The sequence below is a fragment of the Heloderma suspectum genome, chromosome 4 (genome assembly GCF_057233095.1).
Source record: "Heloderma suspectum isolate Gila_16-S chromosome 4, 16-S_ref, whole genome shotgun sequence".
Lineage (NCBI taxonomy): Eukaryota > Metazoa > Chordata > Lepidosauria > Squamata > Helodermatidae > Heloderma > Heloderma suspectum.
Window position 1 is genome coordinate 105951561 of NC_139461.1, and position 21392 is coordinate 105972952.

General features: G+C 45.4%; 1 long non-coding RNA gene across 2 annotated transcripts in view; it reads left to right on the forward strand.

The window, feature by feature from the left end:
- Window positions 1-1130: 1130 nt before the first annotated feature.
- The window catches only part of LOC146347242 (uncharacterized), a 49292-nt gene continuing 29030 nt past the window's right edge, over window positions 1131-21392 (forward strand). The window contains exons 1-3 of one of the 2 annotated variants that reach the window (XR_014789859.1): window positions 1131-1328; window positions 2020-2154; window positions 8334-8437. This is a non-coding gene — a long non-coding RNA (uncharacterized LOC146347242). The remainder of the gene's footprint in view (window positions 1329-2019; window positions 2155-8333; window positions 8438-21392) is intronic. The other variant, XR_014789860.1, reaches the window with a different exon arrangement.

The window sequence follows — 21392 nt, forward strand, 5'->3', positions numbered from 1 at the left end:
GCATTGTTGTTGTTTTTATCAGCCTGTTTGCATGTATACTGGCCATTTTATAAAAACATGGTCACAAATGCAGCCCAGTATAAAACACCGGTTCTTCGAATCCGGGCCTCAATGAGTTTGTCCCGAGCTTATCACTGAAATATCACTGGGGCTGACTGAAATACTTTCACTCAAATCTTGCCTGGATAGTGGTTTTACTTGTTTCCTTCGGGTGACATTTAGGTGGTTTGTACCTTCAAAGAGGCACATGCCTCCACAGTCTCTGTCAGGAAACCGTGTTGAGGCTCACCTACCATAAAAGCATAAGCTCTAGGCAGGGATGGTTTAGTCCCCATGCGCTTCAAGACCAAAAGACACAGATATCCTCATCTTGTTTTACAAATATCTGACTGCTGCTTTTCTGTAGGCACGCCTTGTGTTGAGAGATACTATCAAGGAGAATGCGTGGTCAAATTATTTATAGCTGTTGTGGTTTTCGCAATAGTACATGGTAACTGAATTATGTGAAACCGAGCCTAACAGAAATATTCTCCATTGAAGAATGTGTGACAGATTTTTTCCCCCTATGCTTATCTGGAAAAATATAGAGAAGTGGAACTAATTGACAGGAGTTAAGAAAGAAAGAAAGAAAGAAAGAAAGAAAAAAAGAAAGAAAGAAAGAAAGAAGCTATCGGTGTCTTTTGTTAGGTGACACGAGCCTTTCCCAACCTGATGTGTTTGGCTGCACTCCATCATCCCCAGAAAGCATGGCTAGCCAGTTTGGGAAGACTGGGTTACACTATTGTAGATAAACAGGATTTCATTTAAGAGTTAATATTTATTTTGAGGCAAAACAAACAATCAGCACTCCCACTACATGTGATGTAGCTGTTAGATTGTATCATTTCAGGCTGAAAGTGCAGGGATGGATGTTTGAATGATCCGTCCATATAGAAAGGAAGCAGGCCAGGCTAGAATCATTCTTCCTAACATCCAGTTTTCTATGAGCTGAGAGTTGTTGTTTTAACATGGGAGAACATTCAGTGACATGATTCGCCACCTGCGGTTGAAATGGTATGGTCTGGAAACAGTGTTACCATGCGAGGAGCTTAGCATCCGGGGTCAGCACTGTTGGGTGCCTGCCAAAGACCATGTCTCAATAAAAGGTCCCCTGCCAACCCCTTGAGCTTCCGGGTCCTTCTGCTCTTCCTCTGCTGTTCACCTACCCTCTCCGAGCAAGCAAGGAGAAGAGCAAGGAGAAGGAGTGTTTATTTCTGCACACTCTGTCTTCTTCCCCTGGTGCAGTGGGATCCAGAGGAGAGGCAAGCAAGTGAGCAGCAGCAACTGTGGTGAGGAAGAGGCTGTGGGTGTACCCAGGGAGGAGGGCCCACTGAGAGCAGGTTGCCCAAGAGCCCCTCACCCCATAAACCTGGAAAGGGCACTGACTGGAGAAGTTATTTGTCTAACTGGGCCTGAGCTTCCAAAACATCTGTTCTGCTCACAGCAATACTTTTTAAACATTGCCTTCTTTGCCTGCACATGCTCTAGCCTATATTTTACACATTAGCTGTCATGTTGTAAAATATCATATTTTCTTTGTCTGAAGAAAAACTCACAACTTAAACGTAAGATTCACTGAGCAAGCTACTTCACAAAACATAATGTTCTGTTGGCATTACAGCAACATTATTCCAGCCTCACAGGAAGCCACACAGGTGCAAATTCTTGAAAAGTGGAGGGTCATGCTAGGGTTTATGCCCATCTAAATCTAAATTACCAAACAATGGATTTAAGCAGAAGTTATTTACAGGTTGTATAAACCAATGTGTTTACATTCAAAGGTTTGCCTTAGTTTAGACTGAATTGAACAGAGGTCACTCATCAGTTTGCCTGTGACCAGATTAATTTTACTACATATAAAATAAAATATTGATAACAAAAGAAAAAATGCTAGGTACTATTAGTGCAGCTGTTCTTGTGTAGGTCATGTATTTTAAAGCTAGTGTACTGTGATTAAAGCTGGTGTTGTATTCTTTACAGAGGACAGCCCTCTATTTGAAGATGTCCTCTATTCGAAGAGAACAGGGGCATTGAAGAGGGCCCATCAACACTTAACACCTGGACAGCGGACAGTGCAGGCACACAGGCCGCCTTGTCACAGGCTTTCTTGCTACGGTGAGATGTATCATATTTCTATTTAAAATATAGTATATTATTTCTAAATGTGTACCTATGCATATAAGTTAGTACATGCACACTGAATCCAAATCCATGCCCTCTTTTGTTTTTGTTTTTTATTATGCATTTCCTCTTTTTTAGTGATGTGTAATTGGCTATCCTACTCAACATTAGGGGCTTCTCTCCCTCCCTTTTCCTATACAGGAAAATATAACACAGACATAATTGCATTGGCCTACCTTACAGGATCATTTCTATGGATTATTGAGGTAATATGATTTGAAACACTTTTGAGCACTTAGCAACAGTGCTCTACATACATACCAGGTATCATTATTAGGCACAATCCAGCAGATTGTAGGCACTCCTTCACCCCACGTTTAGGTTATTTGAGAGCTTAGTATTTGCTTAACTGTAGCCCAAACTGTTCAAAGTGCTTAATTTCAGATGGATTATGCCCAGAAAGAATTAGGAGGATTTTGGTTCTGAAGCTTTAGTCTTTGGATAATACTCATGGTGAAAGAAATATTCACCCCACACCACAACAAAAGAAAAAAAAGAAGTTTCTTGAGAGAGGCTAGACCTGACATTTTTACAAAAGAGTTGTTTGTTTTTATGATAGTTAAGGGTCACTAGAATTTTGTACATTACTACAAATAAATATTTTAGGAACCACATAAGAAGGGATTCCCAATGTGCTCTCATCCTATACTTTATTACAAACTTTGGTACATCCCCATTAGGTAGAATCACTGAATTCCTGAATTCATTACATTGATTTCTTATTCTCCTGGGAAACATCCTGAAATGCACCATAAAGAAATACCATCCTGTAACTCTGATTGGGCACAATCCAGACATAGTTAAGCACTTTTAAATCCCGTTGATTTCAGTGGGAGAGTTAAGTGTCAGTGTAAATTGCTGCAGTTGAAATCAAGGGAATTTTAAAGCATTTAACATGGCTTGATTGTGCCTATTACCTTTGAAATGGTGTTCCAGAAGTTCCCATGAGGAATGTAGTAATTTATATCAAAATGTATTTCTTTCCAACATCACAATAATTGCAGGGGAAACTGTCTCACTCAAATTAGGCAACCCTTTTCCAGATCTTACATACTGTATCAGCCACGTGGAATATTTTCTACCATACCTATTGAAAGGGAGCTTGCCCATAAGAGGAAAAAATATGCATATGATTTAACAAATCTTCTGTAATACTCAGCTAATGTGAATGGTAGTTTCTTTTTTTTCCTTCTAGTTAGTCATGTCCTCTGAGAGGGTGGGGGGATTGTTCTGCTATTGGCAGAAACCCCAGAGATTCCTGGCAAATTCCAGCATAAAAGCATTTCTCACAATACAATAATGTTCCACCCACTCATCCCCAGCACCACCTCAGTAACTACTCAGATAGCAAAAGGAAAGGAAAGGGTTGTTCTGCCTTTTCAACATATTGGCACAATTCTGTTATTGTTTGGGGGTTAGTCTGAATGACCTTCTTACTGCAAAGAAATTCAGGAACCGTTCGAGGTCTGTAATTCATGGGCAGTATCCAACAGGGCTGCCCCACCTTCACTGGTTCTGTTGAACCGCAGTTGTTTCTGGATTGGGACAAGTCAGCAGAGCTCCCTTCTGCGAGCTCTGCTGATATGCCCCAATCCAGAAACAAGTGTTTTATTTCATTTTGGATTATTTTTAGAAGCACAAAAGCCCCATTGCACAAGTGGAGTGTTCGCTGCTGCAAGAACATAGGCACAATAGGATACTACCCATAGACTCTAAGATTTCTGTAAATAGAGCTATCAGTGTGGATGTCCTGAGACAATATACTTCTGACCTGACAAAAGACAGTAGAGAGCTGGTAACATTCTGTTGATATGTTTCAATGGGAGCTAGGATGACCCAAGAAGGCATAGGTGATGGGCAGAGATGACTCATTTTTCTCCCCCCCACCCCCCAAACAAGGAGAGGGAGCAAGTGAGGTCTTTATATGCCACAGGAAATTAGTCAGTGCTGAAACTGAGGCTAAAAGGGGTAGAGGGCTGACTTACTCTCTGCAGGAAATCCTGTGGCGCGATGGGTTCCTCTAGAAATCTGATGGGGAACAGGAATCTGTTGGAGTGTTAATGCTGTGACATTCATCTTATGCTTAGCCTGTATATATGTGTAAAAAAACCTTATGTCACAGAAATGCCATACGTCTCCAGTAACCTACTTCCAAGGAACCCCCCCCCAAGTAAATGTTGGAACCCCTGAAATGTCTTACTGCTTGAAAGTGGGGTACATACATGTATCAATTTTGGGGGTAGATACATCTGGGGTACATGTCGTTGTTTATTCGGTCAGTCGCTTCCGACTGTTCGTGACTTCATGGACCAGCCCACGCCAGAGCTTCCTGTCAGCCATTGCCACCCCCAGCTCCCCCAAGGTCGAGTCCGTCACCTCCAGAATATCATCCATCCGTCTTGCCCTTGGTCGGCCCCTCTTCCTTTTGCCTTCCTCCTTCCCTAGCATCAGCATCTTCTCCAGGGCATCCTGTCTTCTCATTATGTGGCCAAAGTACTTCAGTTTTGCCTTTAATATCATTCCCTCAAGTGAGCAGTCTGGCTTTAGTTCCTGGAGTATGGACTGGTTGGATCTTCTTGCTAGGGATGTCAGAGAATTCCGCCACGGATCTTGGGGAGGCCGAATGTCAGCGCATTCGGCCCCCCGAAATCGGTGGCGGAACAGTCTGCCCCCCCGCCCCCCCCGGGACGAGACTTACCTGGGGCGGATCTTCCTGGCGGCAGCGGCTCCGACGGCGGCTCCAACGGCAGCTCTGGCGGCGGTTCAGCTGCAGCGGCCAGTCTTCTGACTGGCTGCCGCCGCCATTTCCAGTTAAAAAAAAAAAAAGTGATAGGCTACGTTATACATTACGTTACGTTAAGATGGTGAAAATAAGGGGAACACAAATATTTGAGTTCCCCTTATTTTCGCCGTCTTAGTCTACGTAAATCTTGACGTAGACTAAGACGTGCCAAAATAAGGAACGCAAATGGCGGCGGCCGTGGCCGCCGCCATTTGCGTACACATGTTTTGTTTTGTTTTTTAAGTCAGCTGTGATAGGCTACGTAAACATTTACGTAGCCTATCACGGCTGACTGCAGAGACACAAACGGCAGTGGCTACGGCCGCCGCCATTTGCGTCCCTGCTAGCTAGCGGCCGGATGTCCGGCTGCTGGCCAAGCCGGCTGGTGGCTCCACAGAATCCCTGCGGAGCAAAGCCAGCTGGCCAAGATTCCGGGGGGGGGGGAGGAATGGAGTGCCTCCCCCCCCATCCAGGATTCCGGGGGGAGGGACGGAGCGCCTTCCCCCCACCATCAACATAATCCGCGAAAGGTAAGTGCCTTTCGTACATCCCTACTTCTTGCAGTCCAAGGCACTCTCAAAATTTTCCTCCAGCACCACAGTTCAAAAACATCTATCTTCCTTCGCTCAGCCTTCCTTATGGTCCAGCTCTCGCAGCCATAGGTTACTACGGGGAATACCATTGCTTTCACTATGCGGACCTTTGTTGTCAGTGTGATGTCTCTGCTCTTAACTATTTTATCAAGATTTGTCATTGCTGTCCTCCCAAGAAGTAAACATTTTCTGATTTCCTGGCTGCAGTCAGCGTCTGCAGTAATCTTTGCGCCTAGAAAGACAAAGTCTGTCACTGCCTCCACATTTTCTCCCTCTATTTGACAGTTCTCAATCAAGCTGGTTGCCATAATCTTGGTTTTTTTGAGGTTTCACTGCAACCCAGCTTTTGCACTTCTTCTTTCACCTTTGTCATGAGGTTCCTCAGCTCCTCCTCGCTTTCAGCCATCAAGGTGGTATCATCTGCATATCTGAGATTGTTAATGTTTCTTCCAGCGATTTTAACTCCAGCCTTGGCTTCATCAAGCCCAGCACGTCGCATGATGTGTTCTGCGTACAGGTTGAATAGGTAGGGTGAGAGTATACAATCCTGCCGTACTCCTTTCCCAATCTTAAACCAGTCCGTTGTTCCGTGGTCTGTTCTTACCGTTGCTACTTGGTCGTTATACAGATTCCTCAGGAGGCAGACAAGATGACTTGGTATCCCCATACCACCAAGAACATGCCACAATTTGTTATGATCCACACAGTCAAAGGCTTTAGAATAGTCAATAAAACAGAAATAGATGTTTTTCTGAAACTCCCTGGCTTTCTCCATTATCCAGCAGATACTGGCAATTTGGTCTCTAGTTCCTCTGCCTTTTCTAAACCCACCTTGTACATCTGGCAATTCTCGTTCCATGAATTGCTGGAGTCTACCTTGCAAGATCTTGAGCATTACCTTACTGGCATGTGAAATAAGTGCCACTGTTCGATAGTTTGAACATTCTTTGGTGCTTCCCTTTTTTGGTATGGGGATACAAGTTGATCTTTTCCAATCTGTTGGCCATTCTTGTGTTTTCCAAATTTGCTGGCATATGGCATGCATCACCTTGACAGCATCATCTTGCAAGATTTTAAACAGTTCAGCTGGGATACCGTCATCTCCTGCTGCCTTGTTATTAGCAATGCTTCTTAAGGCCCATTCAACTTCACTCTTCAGGATGTCTGGCTCTAGCTCACTGACCACACCATCAAGTCTATCCCCGATATTATTATCCTGCCTATACAGATCTTCCATATATTCTTGCCACCTTTTCTTGATCTCTTCTGCTTCTGTTAGGTCCTTGCCATTTTTGTTTTTGATCATACCCATTTTTGCCTGGAATTTATCTCCGATGTTTCTAATTTTCTGGAAGAGGTCTCTTGTCCTTCCTATTCTATTATCTTCTTCCGCTTCCGCGCATTGCTTCTTTAAAAATAATTCCTTATCTCTTCTGGCTAACCTCTGGAATTTTGCATTTAATTGGGCATATCTCCCCCTATCACTGTTGCCTTTTGCTTTCCTTCTTTCTTGGGCTGCTTCCAGTGTCTCAGCAGACAGCCATCTTGCCTTCTTGGTTTTCTTTTTCTTTGAGATGTTGTTTGTTGCCGCCTCCTGAACAATGTTGCGAACTTCTGTCCGTAGTTCTTCCGGGACCCGATCTACTAAATCTAATCCCTTAAATCTATTCTTCACCTCCACTGCATATTCATTAGGAATATTAGTGAGCTCATATCTAACTGATCTGTGGGTCTTCCCTATTCTCTTTAGTCTGATTCTAAAATTGTGCAATAAGAAGTTCATGATCTGAACTACAATCAGCTCCAGGTCTTGTTTTTACCGACTGCATAGATGTCCACCACCTTTGGCTACAAAGGATGTAGTCAATCTGATTTCGGAGTCGACCGTCTGGTGAAGTCCATGTATAAAGTCGTCTCTTAGGTTGTTGGAAGAGAGTGCTTATTATGCACAGTGAGTTGTCTTGGAAAAATTCTATCAGCCTATGTCTTGCTTCATTTTGTTCTCCCAGACCATGCTTGCCTGTAATTCCAGGTGTCATTTGACTACCCACCTTAGCATTCCAGTCTCCTGTAATGAAAATAACATCTTTGTTTGGCATACTATCCAGTAGGTGCTGCAGATCCTCATAGAACTGATCTACTTCTGCTTCTTCAGCATCTGTGGTTGGGGCATATATTTGGATCACTGTGATGTTAAATGGCTTACCCTGAATTCGAATTGAGATCATTCTGTCATTTTTTGGATTGTATCCAAGCACTGCTTTAGCCACTTTATTATTAATTATGAAGGCTACTCTATTTCTTCTGTGGTCCTCTTGTCCACAGAAGTAGATCTGGTGGTCATTTGATGTGAAGTGGCCCATTCCAGTCCATTTCAGTTCACTGACAGCCAAAATGTCTATATTTAATCTTGACATCTCCCCAATAACCACATCCAATTTGCCCAGGTTCATAGGTCTTATATTCCAGGTTCCTATGGTGTGTTGATCTTTAGAACATCGGATTCATCGTTCACCACCAGCACCATCGGCTGCTAGCCGTCCTTTCGGCTTTGAGCTAGCTGCATCATCACATCTGGGGCTAGTTGAACTTATCCTCTGTTCCTCCCCAGTAGCATTTTGACCATCTTCCGACCTGGGAGTCCCATCTTCCGACGGTATACCGACATATCTGGTTGTATTGATCCATTTAGTTTTCATGGCAAGAATACTGAGGTGGGTTGCCGTTTCCTTCCCCAGGGATCGTATTTAGTCTGACCTCTCTGCCATGACCTTCCCGTCTTGGGTGTCCCTTCACGGTTTAGCTCATGATGTCATTGCTCAAGCTCCAGCACCACGACAAGGTAACGATCATACATGTATCAAAAAGCTTTCATGTTTGCTTTGTAGGAGCTTAAAGAAAAAAACAAAAATAAACATGCATTACAAAATGAGTATGAACCTTTTTACCATAGGTATTTGAGGAGTGGGGAGATCTATATATCTTGGCTGTATTGTTGAATTCTGGGTTGTCATGATGTGTGAGTGTAGCCATGCTAACAACCCATGGTTGGTTAACCACAAACAACCAAGAAAGAGAACCTATAATTTGTTGTTGGGTTGTGAACTCTGGATTGTTTAAACCTTGGGTTGTCATTATGTGTGAACCCAGAACCATGAGTTGTTCATGGGTTGTTTTGCCAGGCTACAGAGGCAGTGGGAAAGAGCGGTAAAAAAAAACCACCCGCTGGTCTCCATGACAGTAGTGCAGCACCACAAAGTCATTTGGGATGCAGAGAGGGAGTGGGCAAAGCAGGAGGGAAACGAACAACCCAGGGATTGAGAAAACAAACCACAGTTTGCTTAATCATCTGCCAGACAAACCCTGGGACGGGCAACAAATCATGGGTTAGCCTTATGCATGAACCAGGCCAGTGTCTTCCTATTTGGAAGGATCTAAAGTAGAGTTAGAGGGCCGCGGTGGCTTAGTGGTTAAGATGCTGAACTGCAGACTGGAAGGTCGACAGGTCAGCAGTTCGAGACCCGAGTGCTGCGTGACGGAGTGAGCTCCCATCTTCAGTCCCAGCTTCTGCCAACCTAGCAGTTTGAAAGCAAGAAATTGCAAGTAGATAAATAGGTACCGCCTCGGCGGGAAAGGTAACAGCGTTCCGTGCACCTCGGTGTTCAGTCACGCCAGCCACATGACCACAGAAGCGTCTTCGGACAGCGCTGGCTCTTCGGCTTAGAAACGGGGATGAGCACCACACCCTAGAGTCGGACACAACTGGTTGGGGACACCTTTACCTTTACCTTTAAAGTAGAGTTACTTTGGAAACTTAATATCAAATCCAGGGGATTCTGTAGAAGGAGGACCTGAGCAGATTAACTTAGATGAGGAACTGTTTTAACTTTGTAGTAACCATAACACAAAGAGTGAAAAGTTTATTTATTTAATTTCATTTCTGTACCACCCAATAGCCGAAGCTCTCTGGGCGGTTCACAAAAGTTCCCTTTACTACTGATTTATCACTCACTCAGACCTGCCAGCATTAGTTAATGTTCAGAGCATGACTTTCCATGCGCCGCACACACACACACACTTATTATCTCTCTCTCTCCTCCTCCCCCACCCCCCTTGCGTATGGCAGATTACAGAGCCACTCCTTCTCTTCTACAGAAGGAAAGTAGTAATAATAATGTAGAAAGTTCAGCCTCAGTTGTTTGCTCCTACATGAGTCAATATGACATGTTTCACATTCATCTGCTGATCTACCATCAACACAGGCCAGCGGTAAACTTTTAACAGGTTTCTGTAATAGCCACTGTGGCAGCATTGGAACATAGTTAAGTTGGTGAGCTTTTCCCTGACTTGGGTCTTCCAAGGAGATGTGGGCTGTTACAAAGGGCTGAGGGGATCAGAAGCTTTTGTGCATTCCTTATGGGTGCCATAATCAGGTTAAAGAGGTGGGAGTGGTGAGGGAGGCGAAAACCTTTGGAGGTCTTTTGTTTATCTTGAAATGACTCCCTTTCCCCCTTCGCCCCTGTCCTGTGCTATCTTTGCTGAGATAACACTTTTAAGACACTGCATACAAGGATGGATGGGTGTCCCCCACCCCCCACCCCAAATCAACCTCCACAAAAATGCTGGTTTTGGAGGGTTGCTTTATTTAGCCCAGACCTTAAGAAAAGTGAAATAAAATACAAAAAAAAACCCTGAAGTTAGCAGCACATCAATCACCTTGTGCCTTGTTTGCAAAGTGTGTGTAAGATGAGATAAAGGCAAGACAGTTTGACAAACTGCTAGCAGAAAGGGGGAGAGAGAAGGGGGGAAGGAAAACAAAAGGGAGGGAGGAAAGACGCACGTGCATTTGTGCACTCACACACACATGTACTCAACCAGTGGCCTTCCTCAGATGATGTCATAGGTTGTACAGAGCAGAGGAGCAAGAAGATAATATCCCTAAACTTTTCAGGGTCTGATTACTGCTACATACACCAAGTGCCTAATGCACTGTATGTAATAAATGTCCCAGTCACGAAGAGCATTGAGTCAGTTTGGGAGAGCAGCCAGAAAATCTCTCTAGCAGCCAGCAGATGAACTCAGACTCTAAAATATTTACATGATAGATGGCCAAGCCCAGGAGGATGGCCCCGTTATTACAGAATTTATCGCCTTCCCACAGTGAGCTGTGTTTTCTGCTTCTCAGTCCCCATGTGGTCGACTTTGCATACGTAGATGGTGATGTTACTTCATACAGATCTAAAGGAACTGATGCCACCACCAATGGTTTATTTATAGGCCACACTATAGGGTGGGATACACAGGCAAAACCAAACAAAAGGGAGACACTAAATTTGGAAAGTTGCTTTTGGTCACTATGGCCAGTTTAATTCTACCTCAACCTAGTTCAAATGGAATTAGGATACGTGCACAGCATACGTGCAATCCAACAAAGTTAAGTAACTTTTAAGGCCAATTGATTTCAATGGAAGATATATCTATCTGGATCATATATATGCTTACTTGGAAGTAAGATTTGCTGCGTTCTTAAGGTCTTACTCTGAAGAAAGTATGCACAGGATTGCAGCCTTAAGCATACTCATGAAGGGAGTTTCTATGGGGATAGGCAGCCGCCTCCTAACTAGGAAGCGACCGCCTATCCAATGCAGGGCAGGCGAAGTGCGGAGGGAATCGTCTCCTCCGCGCTTCTCCTGTCCTGCATTCGCGGCTAGACAGCCAATTTCGGCTGTCTAGCTGCAGGACGTCGGAGCGGTGTGGTGGCAGCCAGATGACACATAGGGTGTGTCATACTGGCATTTCTGCCCGCCCCACCCCCGGGAATGCCCCTTTTACGCCACTCCATGCGTGGGGCCATTCCGTTCTGCTTACGAGGCAGCACAGGAGGGCATGGGGGTTGGTTCTAGGATTGTGACCTTATTTGATTTATATCCTGTTTTTTTATCATCAGGCCCTTACAACATTTACAATGCAATTTAAACAACTTATTCCATGCTCCCCCCCACACATAACTTAGACCTCATTATGGAATGGATGATGTTTCTGCATCACTTTCCTATGTAAACCAATGGGACTGAAAAGTGTTTAACTTGGGCTGCATTTAGGTCAATCTAACAGCTTTATGGCAGCAAATGGCATCCACTACGCCATTTGCGTCCGGAGTTAGCCCTCACTCAGCCAGCGATACGGCATGGCAGTTGCGGCTGGACATATCGCCAGCGATGTGGAGCTGGCGGCCGGCTCCATGGGATCGTCACGGAGCAGAGCCGGCTCCTGAGGATTCCGGGGAGAAGGATGGATCGCCTCCCTTCGTGGGCGGATTCCCACCCAGATCAGCAGGTAGGAAATCCGCCCATCCCTACCTACCAGCACCCACCACAGAGTGCTGCTGTGTGGGGAACACAGAGGGCGCCATGCGGCCATGGTGGAGGCAGAAGGGGCTGCTATATAAGCCCTCTTGAGGGTGGGCATCTGCTGAATGGCCGGAAATGCCCAGCATGAGCCACTGTCATGGCCATGCACCTACCAGTGCAGAGGTAGAGGCCTCCCCACATCTCCACACCACTGCTTCATGAATCCCCTTTCTCAAACAGTGGCACTGAACAATCTGTGATAAAAGTGATCCATGCAAAAACTGGAGGTATTAGATAAGTCCCAATCATGATAGAAAGGTAGACCAGCCTTTCCCAACTTGGTGCCCTCCAGATGTGTTGGAATGCAACACCCATCATTCCAACTCCCTTCAACTCCCAATGGCCATGCTGGCTATGATGCCTTACCATGCATATATTATGCCTGTGCTAAAGGATCTACCGAACTAGGTTTAAGTCCTGTGCAACTCAGGACTATGTTACCTCAAGGAACATCTCCCTCTATACTAATTCCCAAGGCCGCTACATTCTCCAGGAGAGGCCCTCTCATCCATGCTGTGGCCTACATGTTTCTGTTTGGTGGCGATGCGGAGATGGGCCTTCTTTGAAGTGACACCCGTCCTGTGGTATGATTTCCCCTCTGAGGTCTATCAGGCCTCAACACTGGCATGTGGAATGTTTATTGGTGTTTACTGAAAACTTGTATTTATCTCAACTTTGGCTTTTCCCCCAGCCATAAGCTATCTTGGTACAAGCCTCATGATATTATTTTGTGTGCGTATGTATGTGTGTATGTAGTTTTTGTTTGATTTTATTCTTTTATAAAACCCTTTGGGATTTGTTTTCAAATGAGAAGTGGTATATAAATATTCCAAATAAATAAATAAGAAAGAAAAGAAAAAAGAAAGAAAGAAAGAGAAAACACCAGGAGGGCAAGTTGGGGAAGGCTGCCTTATAGAGATAGTTAATACTCAAAGTATTCAATTTGGAAAAGCAAAACCTATATTCCACCAGTGCTATTTATTCCCTTATGGCTGATAGCATTTGACTGCATACACAAGCCCTATAAACTGTAGTATCTCCCTTTGTCTCATCATCTGACAACCTGGTTCATCGGCCAGTGTGCTTTGTAAAGTTGCTGCCAATCCCATATCAGCTTGAGAAAAAACCCAAAAAACAATCTTTCAGGCTCATCTTGTCAAATACACGTCGAGCATTTTAAGAACAAAGGTGTTGGATGATTCTGTCTTGAGGCTGAACATGTTTTGCTGTTACCTATATCTGCCTCAGAAACGGAGAATTAACTGTAACAGAGGGCTGAATATCAGAAGAAAGAAAGAGAAATTATAGCATAATTATAGGAATGTACATTGGTTGCATTTTTACCAGGGCTGTGTTTCCACCAGCGATTTACTCCAACCTGGCTGCGCAGTGAGGTCTCTGTGTTTCCATGATGTCATGGACATTCAGCACCAGCATCATGGAAAAACTGCTTCTTCTGAGACTGAGATTTCCCTTTGAAAAATCATGGAGGACGGGTGAAGTGCCAGATGACTGGAGGAGGGCTAATGTTGTCCCTATCTTCAAAAGGGGGAAAAAGGAGGAACCTGGGAACTGCAGACCAGTCAGTCTGACATCAATCCCTGGGAAAATTCTGGAGCAGATGATAAAGCAATCCATCTGTAAGCACCTTGAAAACAATGCAGTGATTACTCGAAGCCAACACTGATTTGTCAAGAACAAATCCTGCCAGACGAATCTGATCGCATTTTTTGATCAGGTAACCTCCCTTGTGGACTGTGGGAATGCTGTGGACATAATATACCTTAATAATAATTATATTATTATTACTTAGCTGGTCCAGGGACTACAGAAGCAAGCAAGCGACCAGAGAGCGAGCGACCAGAGCAAGCGGACAGGGGGAGCAAACAGGAGTTGGCCAGGGGAATTCGGCAGGGGAGGTCAAGGGGGAGGCCCCTAACATTTTTTTTTTAACTAACTTTTTTCCATTTATTTGTCTTGTAACACACACTTTCACACAAGTGGGACTGTGCTTTTAACCTCTACTGAGTAGAGGAACAGGCACAGGCTAGTCTAGAACAATCACAAGCTAGACACAAAAAGGGAAAAGAGGCTATGGAAGGACAAGACTCTCCAGTGGTGGTGACCTGCAAGGTGTGTGCAATGTTTGTTTTCTTGCCTGAGAACAACATGGCCTACACCTGCAACAAGTGCAAGTTGATCACACTGCTGGAAGAAAAAGTAAGTGGACTGGAGCAGCAACTGTCGACCCTCCGGGGAATAAGAGAACACAAAGAGTTCTTGGACAGAATGGGGGAACTACAGCAGCAAAGGGAAGACCAGAAGCTTGAAGAGCAACAGCAAGATGAGGCAGTGGGAAATGCTGAGGTGAAGAAAAATGGAGTAGAGGATACACCTTGGAAAAGGGAGACAGTTAGGAGAAGAAGAACTAGACGCCACTCTGCACCAGTGGAAGCAGTGGAGCTGTGGAATCGATTCCAGGTACTTGCGGATGAGACTGGAGGACAGCCTGCAGAGGAAGAATCACAGGGGAACCTACATGAGGGTGAGCAAGAGGCTGAAGGTCAGTCAAACAGAGGCGATGAAACCCAGGCCTACAACAACAAGAAGAGAAGAGTGGTAGTAGTGGGAGACTCCTTGCTGCGTGGGATCGAGACCCAAGTATGTCGTGAAGACCCGTGGACTCGCCAGGTATGTTGTATCCCAGGAGGACGAATTAGAGACATGACTGAAAGGTTGCCTGAACTCATAAAGTCCGCTGACAGGTATCCCTTTCTTCTCATCCATGTGGGAACAAATGATACTGCCAAGCGTAGGCACGAAGAAATCACGTCAGACTTTGAAGCTCTGGGAAGGAAACTCAAGAACTTTGGGGCCCAGATAGTTTTCTCATCCATCCTTGCAGTAGTTAGAAGAGGGATAGAAAGGGAACGAAAAATACTCTGGGTGAATGACTGGCTACGAAGGTGGTGCCGATGAGAGAGATTTGGATTCTTGGACCACGGGCTATACTTCCTGGAAGATGGGCTGTTGGCAAGGGACGGGTTGCACCTCACAAAGGATGGGAAGAATGTGTTTGGCCACAGCATGAAGAATTTCATCAGGAGGGCTTTAAACTGAATCCTACGGGGAAGGGAGATGTAATGTTGGGGGTAACAATGGACGTAGGCGCATGCACTGCAACGGAGAGAACAGCTCTGATACCTCCCAATAATAGTCTTCAGACACATGTAGGAAGAAAGCCAGACTATGAAGCACATGGTCTTCGATGTCTATATGTTAATGCCCAGAGTATGGGAAACAAACAGAACAAACTTGAACTCTTAATACAAGAGGGAAATTATGACTTGATAGGTATAACTGAGACTTGGTGGGATGACTCTCATGACTGGAATACAGCAATTGAAGGATAATTTGTTCAAAAAGAACAGGAGGAACAGAAAGGGAGGTGGGGTTGCACTGTATGTGAAAATACATATCTCTGCAGAGAAATACAGGAGGATGAGCTTGGTAGTCCCATCGAGAGCATCTGGATCAAAATAAATGGAGCAAAGAATAAAAGGAACCTGGTGGTCGGAGTCTACTACCAGCCACCCAACCAAGGAGAAGATGAGGATGAAACTTTTGAAAAGCAAATAGCCAGTGTTTTAAGGAAGCATGATGTAGTAGTAATGGGGGACTTCAATTTCCCCAATATTTGTTGGGAGACAAATTCTGCAAAACATGGCCCCTAAAGGAAATTCCTGACTTGTGAGTTGTGTGGCGGATAACTTCCTCCTACAGAAAGTAGAGGAAGGAACTAGAGGATCGGCTATCCTTGACTTGATCCTAACCAACAGAGATGACTTAGTGGATGAAGTAGCAGTTACAGGAACTCTGGGGGAAAGCGACCATGTTGTACTTGAGTTCTTGGTTCTAAGGGAAGCAAAAGCCGAGTGCAGTCAAACGTGTACCCTGGATTTTAGGAAAGCTGATTTTAATAAACTCAGAACAATGATCAGTAGGTCCCATGGCAAGCGACGCTAATGGGGAAAGGAGTCCAAGATGGGTGGGAGCTTTTAAAAAAGGAAATTCTCAAGGCACAATCACAAACAATTCCAACAAGAAGAAAAGGTGGAAGACAACAGAAGAAGCCAATGTGGCTTCACAAAAAGCTTAGGGATGACCTGAAAACAAAAAAGGACACATATAGGAAGTGGAAAGAAGGCCAAATAACAAAGGAATAGTGCAGGCAGGTAGCACAGAATTGCAGGGATGGCATCAGGAAGGCTAAAGCTGAGAACGAGCTGAGGTTAGCGAGGGATGCTAAAAACAACAAAAAGGCTTTCTTCAGCTATGTGCAAGGCAGAGGAAAGAAATGGTGGTTCAGCTATTAAATAAGGATGGCAAAATGATAACGGATGACAAAGAAAAGGCAGAGGTGCTCAATTCCTACTTTGGCTCAGTCTTCTCCCAAAAGAGGGTCTATGACCCCTCTGGCAAAGGCGAAGTGTAGGCTGAAGGGGCAGGATTGCAGCTTGAGATCGATAGGCATATGGTCAAGGAACACCTAATTACTTTGAATGAGTTCAAATCTCCAGGGCCAGATGAACTGCATCCTAGAGTAATAAAGGAACTGGCAGAAGAACTCTCAGAACCGCTGTCTATTCTCTTTGAGAAATCATGGAGGACGGAGGAAGTGCCAGATGACTGGGGGAGGGCTAATGTTGTCCCTATCTTCAAAAAGGGTAAAAAGGAGGAACCTGGGAACTGCAGACCGGTCAGTCTGACATCAATCCCTGGGAAAATTCTGGAGCAGATGATAAAGCAATCCATCTGGAAGCACCTTGAAAACAATGCCGTGATTACTCGAAGCCAACATGGATTTGTCAAAAACAAGTCCTGCCAGACAAATCTGATCTCATTTTGTGATCAAGTAACCTCCCTTGTAGACCGTGGGAATGCTGTGGACATCATATACCTCGACTTCAGCAAAGCTTTCGACAAAGTGCCCCATGATATCCTGATGGGCAAACTAGCTCAAAGTGGGCTAGATGAAACAACGATCTGGTGGATCCACAGTTGGCTACAGAATCGGACTCAAAGAATGCTTATCAACAGGATCTTCTCAAACTGGGGAGAGGTAGCGAGTGGGGTACCGCAGGGCTCAGTCCTGGGCCCAGTGCTCTTCAACATTTTTATGAATGACTTGGAGGAGGAGGTGCAGGGAACGCTGATCAAATTTGCAGATGACACAAAATTGGGCGGGATAGCTAATACTTTGGAAGACAGAAACAAAATTCAAAGTGATCTTGATAGACTGGAGCGTTGGGCTGAAAACAACAGAATGAATTTTAATAGGGATAAATGCCAAGTTCTGCACCTAGGAAAAAGAAACCAAATGCACAGTTACAAGATGGGGGATACGTGGCTCAACAACACTACAAGCGAGAAAGATCTTGGAATTGTTGTCGATCACAAGCTGAATATGAGCCAACAATGTGATGTGGCTGCAAAAAAGGCCAATGCTCTTTTGGGCTGCATTAATAGAAGCATAGCTTCCGAATCCCAGGAAGTACTAGTTCCCCTCTACTCAGCACTGGTTAGGCCTCATCTGGAGTACTGTGTCCAGTTCTGGGCACCACACTTTAAGAAGGATGCAGACAAACTGGAGAGGCTTCAGAGGAGGGCAACAAAGATGATCAGAGGTCTGGAAACAAAGCCCTATGAAGAGAGACTGAAAGAACTGGGCATGTTTAGCCTTGAGAAGAGAAGACTGAGGGGAGATATGATAGCACTCTTCAAGTACTTGAAAGGTTGTCACAGAGAAGAAGGCCAGGATCTCTTCTTGATCATCCCAGAGTGCAGGACACAGAATAATGGGCTCAAGTGACAGGAAGCCAGATTCCGGCTGAACATCAGGAAAAACTTCCTGACTGTCAGAACAATACGACAATGGAACCAATTACCTAGGGAGGTGGTGGGCTCTCCCACACTGGAGGGATTCAAGATGAGTCTGGATAGCCATCTGTCAGGGGTGCTCTGACTTGGATTCCTGCATTGAGCAGGGGGCTGGACTCGATGGCCTTGTAGGCTCCTTCCAACCCTACTATTCTATGATTCTATGAGACTGCTTATAGCCTGCCTTTTTCTGCTTATTTCGGCTCCATTACTAACCTGTTTCCACAACCGCACTGGGTTTGGTGTCGTAGTCCTGCCCATGGGGCATGTAGCCCAGCCCTTGTGCGTGTGTCGCTCACCTGCCCATGACTGCACTGGAAGCAGCGTGTGAAGGAGAGGGGGAGATGATACTGGAGGAGCAGTCAGGTAGAGATGAAGAGATGCACACATAAGCACCCCTGACATGCAAGTGCAGTGTCCGCCCACCCTGATTATCCCTATGAAGTTCTCAGTCAAGGTGGCAGCAAGGAAATCAGGAGAGCCTCAAAGATGGCTTCATGGAGAGTCGTTAAAGCGCATCCCCGGTTTAGGGAAGAAAGAATTTAAAGGGAGGGGGGATGCTGCACACACAACTTTGCTTTTAAGCTCCTTCATTAAAGCGAAAGTGCACTTTAAAACTCACTTTAAAGGAAAAAACAAAAGGGCTGGAGCAGAGCAGAAGGGGGTGAGGGAGGCAGACATGAAGAGATGCACAACTAGTATATCATCCACTGGCTCTGTTCGCCATTTCCTCCCTGTGTATTTATTTCCCCTTTAGCACTTTGTCCCTCTTTGTGTGGGCGTGTGCTGTGCGTGTTACTTCTGAGTAAACCCATTGGCTGTAAGCCTTTCCTTTCCTGGGAGAAATTGCCATTGAAATCTATGTGGCTTGCTTCTGAGTAGGCATGAATAGGAGTGCATTGTAAGTGTGGTTAGAGTAGCAGTCTTAAGGTCTCCCATCGCCTTCTATGCATTTAGTTGGAACTTCCTCTTCCCATTGACTTCACTGATTGCTTCTTCTCCCTTTTGCTCACCAGTTTAATGGGCTTTTTTCCTCCTAGGTGATGGGGAAGTCTCCCTTCTCAGCCACGCAGGAGAAAGGCTTGACAGTTAGGATTTTAATGGGTATTAAAAGTGCTTTCGATTGGGAAGCCAGCCAGCCATTACTAGCCCACCTTGCAGGGTTGTTGGGAAGCCAAAATAAGGGGGCAGACCAACAACAGCGCTGGGGGGGGGAGCACGCCAGGTCTAATGAAGAAGGTGTCTCCATGAAGCGGTCACCTGGGGGGCGGAGCATTAAGGATGGGGATGGTGCACACACGACTTTGCTTAAAGGAAAAAACAAAAGGGCTCAGAAGGCATGGAGGAGACTGGCCAAAGCGGGAAACTGGAGCGGAGCAGAAGGGGGTGAGGGAGGGGGGAATCGGCAAGAGGAGGGGGCAGGAACACTGATGAGGTAATCATACCCAACCCAGACTCCACCAGGCCATCAAGAAAATAATTTGATTACAGCTCAGTGGAAACAGCACAGAGCCCCAGGCTACAGCAATAATAAGCTGGGTATTTAAGGTCTGTGGAAACAGGAGAAGGAGAAGATGTGGTTGGGGAAACATCACAACAAAGTTGCAAACAAAGTGAAGCTGATAGCGTGGAAACACACCCGAGGCCAGTTATCTATGTAAATGTATTTCCCTTTGAAAGAAGATAAGGGATATTGAACTTTTAATTCTGGATCATCTCTGCTCATTCCCGCATGGAATGCAAACTTTCTATTGTTTTTAAGATTGCCAACTTTTTTACTGCACCCTGCTACCATCATGCCATGAAACAAGAACAGGAACAGGCCAGGCTGGAGCTTTTTTCCTAGTCAGTTAGAAACCATAGTGGTCTCTTATATAATTAACTGGAACTGAGCTATGTTGCCCATTGGGGCTTCTCTACACCAGGCGTTTAACCCACACCTTTACTGGGGCTTCTGCTTCCGAATTCTTTGCAGGATTAAGACTGGTTCCTTTACACGTGGTTTGAGGGGGGATTTCCTTTGTCTGCAAGTTCTAGATGTGTCTCTATATCACTAGAGGGTGCTGTGATATAGCATGATTCTGGAAATTCACCAGCTGCTGGAATGCTTCAAAGTGCGATTGAAATTTATTACCACATTTTCCCCATTAAGGAAAAATGCTGGGATAAAGGTCATAAAGCATGGGAGAAACCCTGGAGGTTGACAACATCGTGTAAAGGACCCGCCAACTTCTGTGAGCAGAGTGGACAATCATGAGCACATGATAAAAGCCTCACGTAGAGAAGCCCATGGGGAGTAAAATCCAGAGCTAGGAGGACTGAGAAGCCACATGAAAATTCAGAGTACAATCTACCCAGAGTTAAGTACTATATAATCTGCTCATGTATTTACTCAGAAGTAAGTCCCACTGAGTTAAATAGGACTTATGGTGCTTCCTGATGGAGTGTTCCTAGCATTACCAATAAAAAAGCATTGTACATTTATTCTGTCTTTTCTTCCTTCTGGTAAGAAAAAAGACGGAAGAAGTGACGGGAAAACTAGGGATGTACGAAAGGTACTTACCTTTCGGGGATTATGCTGATGGTGCGGGGGGAGGCATTCCGTCCCTCCCCCCGGAATCCTCACCGGGGGGGGAGGCGCTCTGTTCCTCCCCCCCCAGAATCCTGGCCGGCCAGCTGTGCTCCGCAGCAATTCTGTGGACCCGCCGGCTGGCTCCGCCAGCAGCTGGACATCCGACCGCTGGCTGCCAGGGACGCAAATGGAGGTGGCCGTAGCCGCCGCCGTTTGCGTCCCTGCAGTCAGCCGTGATAGGCTACGTAAATCTTTACGTAGCCTATCACGGCTGATTAAAAAAAAAACAAAAAACGCACGTACGCAAATGGCGGCGGCCATGGCCGCCGCCATTTGCGTCCCTTATTTTGGGACGTCTTAGTCTACGTAAAAAATTACCTAGACTAAGACGGCGAAAATAAGGGGAACGCAAATAGCGTAGATGCTACGCTATTTGCGTTCCCCTTATTTTCGCCATCTTAGTCTACATAAATGTTTACGTAGACTAAGACGTGCCAAAATAAGGGATGCAAATGGCGGCGGCCATGGCCGCCGCCATTTGCGTACGTGCATTTTTTTTGTTTTAAGTCAGCCATGATAGGCTACGTAAAGATTTACGTAGCCTATCACGGTGTTTTTTAAAAAATCTAGCCGTAATAGGCTACGTAAATCTTTACGTAGCCTATCACGTTTGTTTGTTTTTAAATCTGGAAATGGCTGCCGCAGCCACCGCTGCCGCTGCTGCCACCAGGAAGATCTGCCCCAGGTAAGTCCCGTCCCGGGGTGGTGGGGGGGGGGTGGCGGGCCGTTCCGCCACCGATTTCGGGGGGCCGAATGCGCTGGCATTCAGCCTCCCCGAGATCCGTGGCGGAACTTTCATACATCTCTAGGGAAAA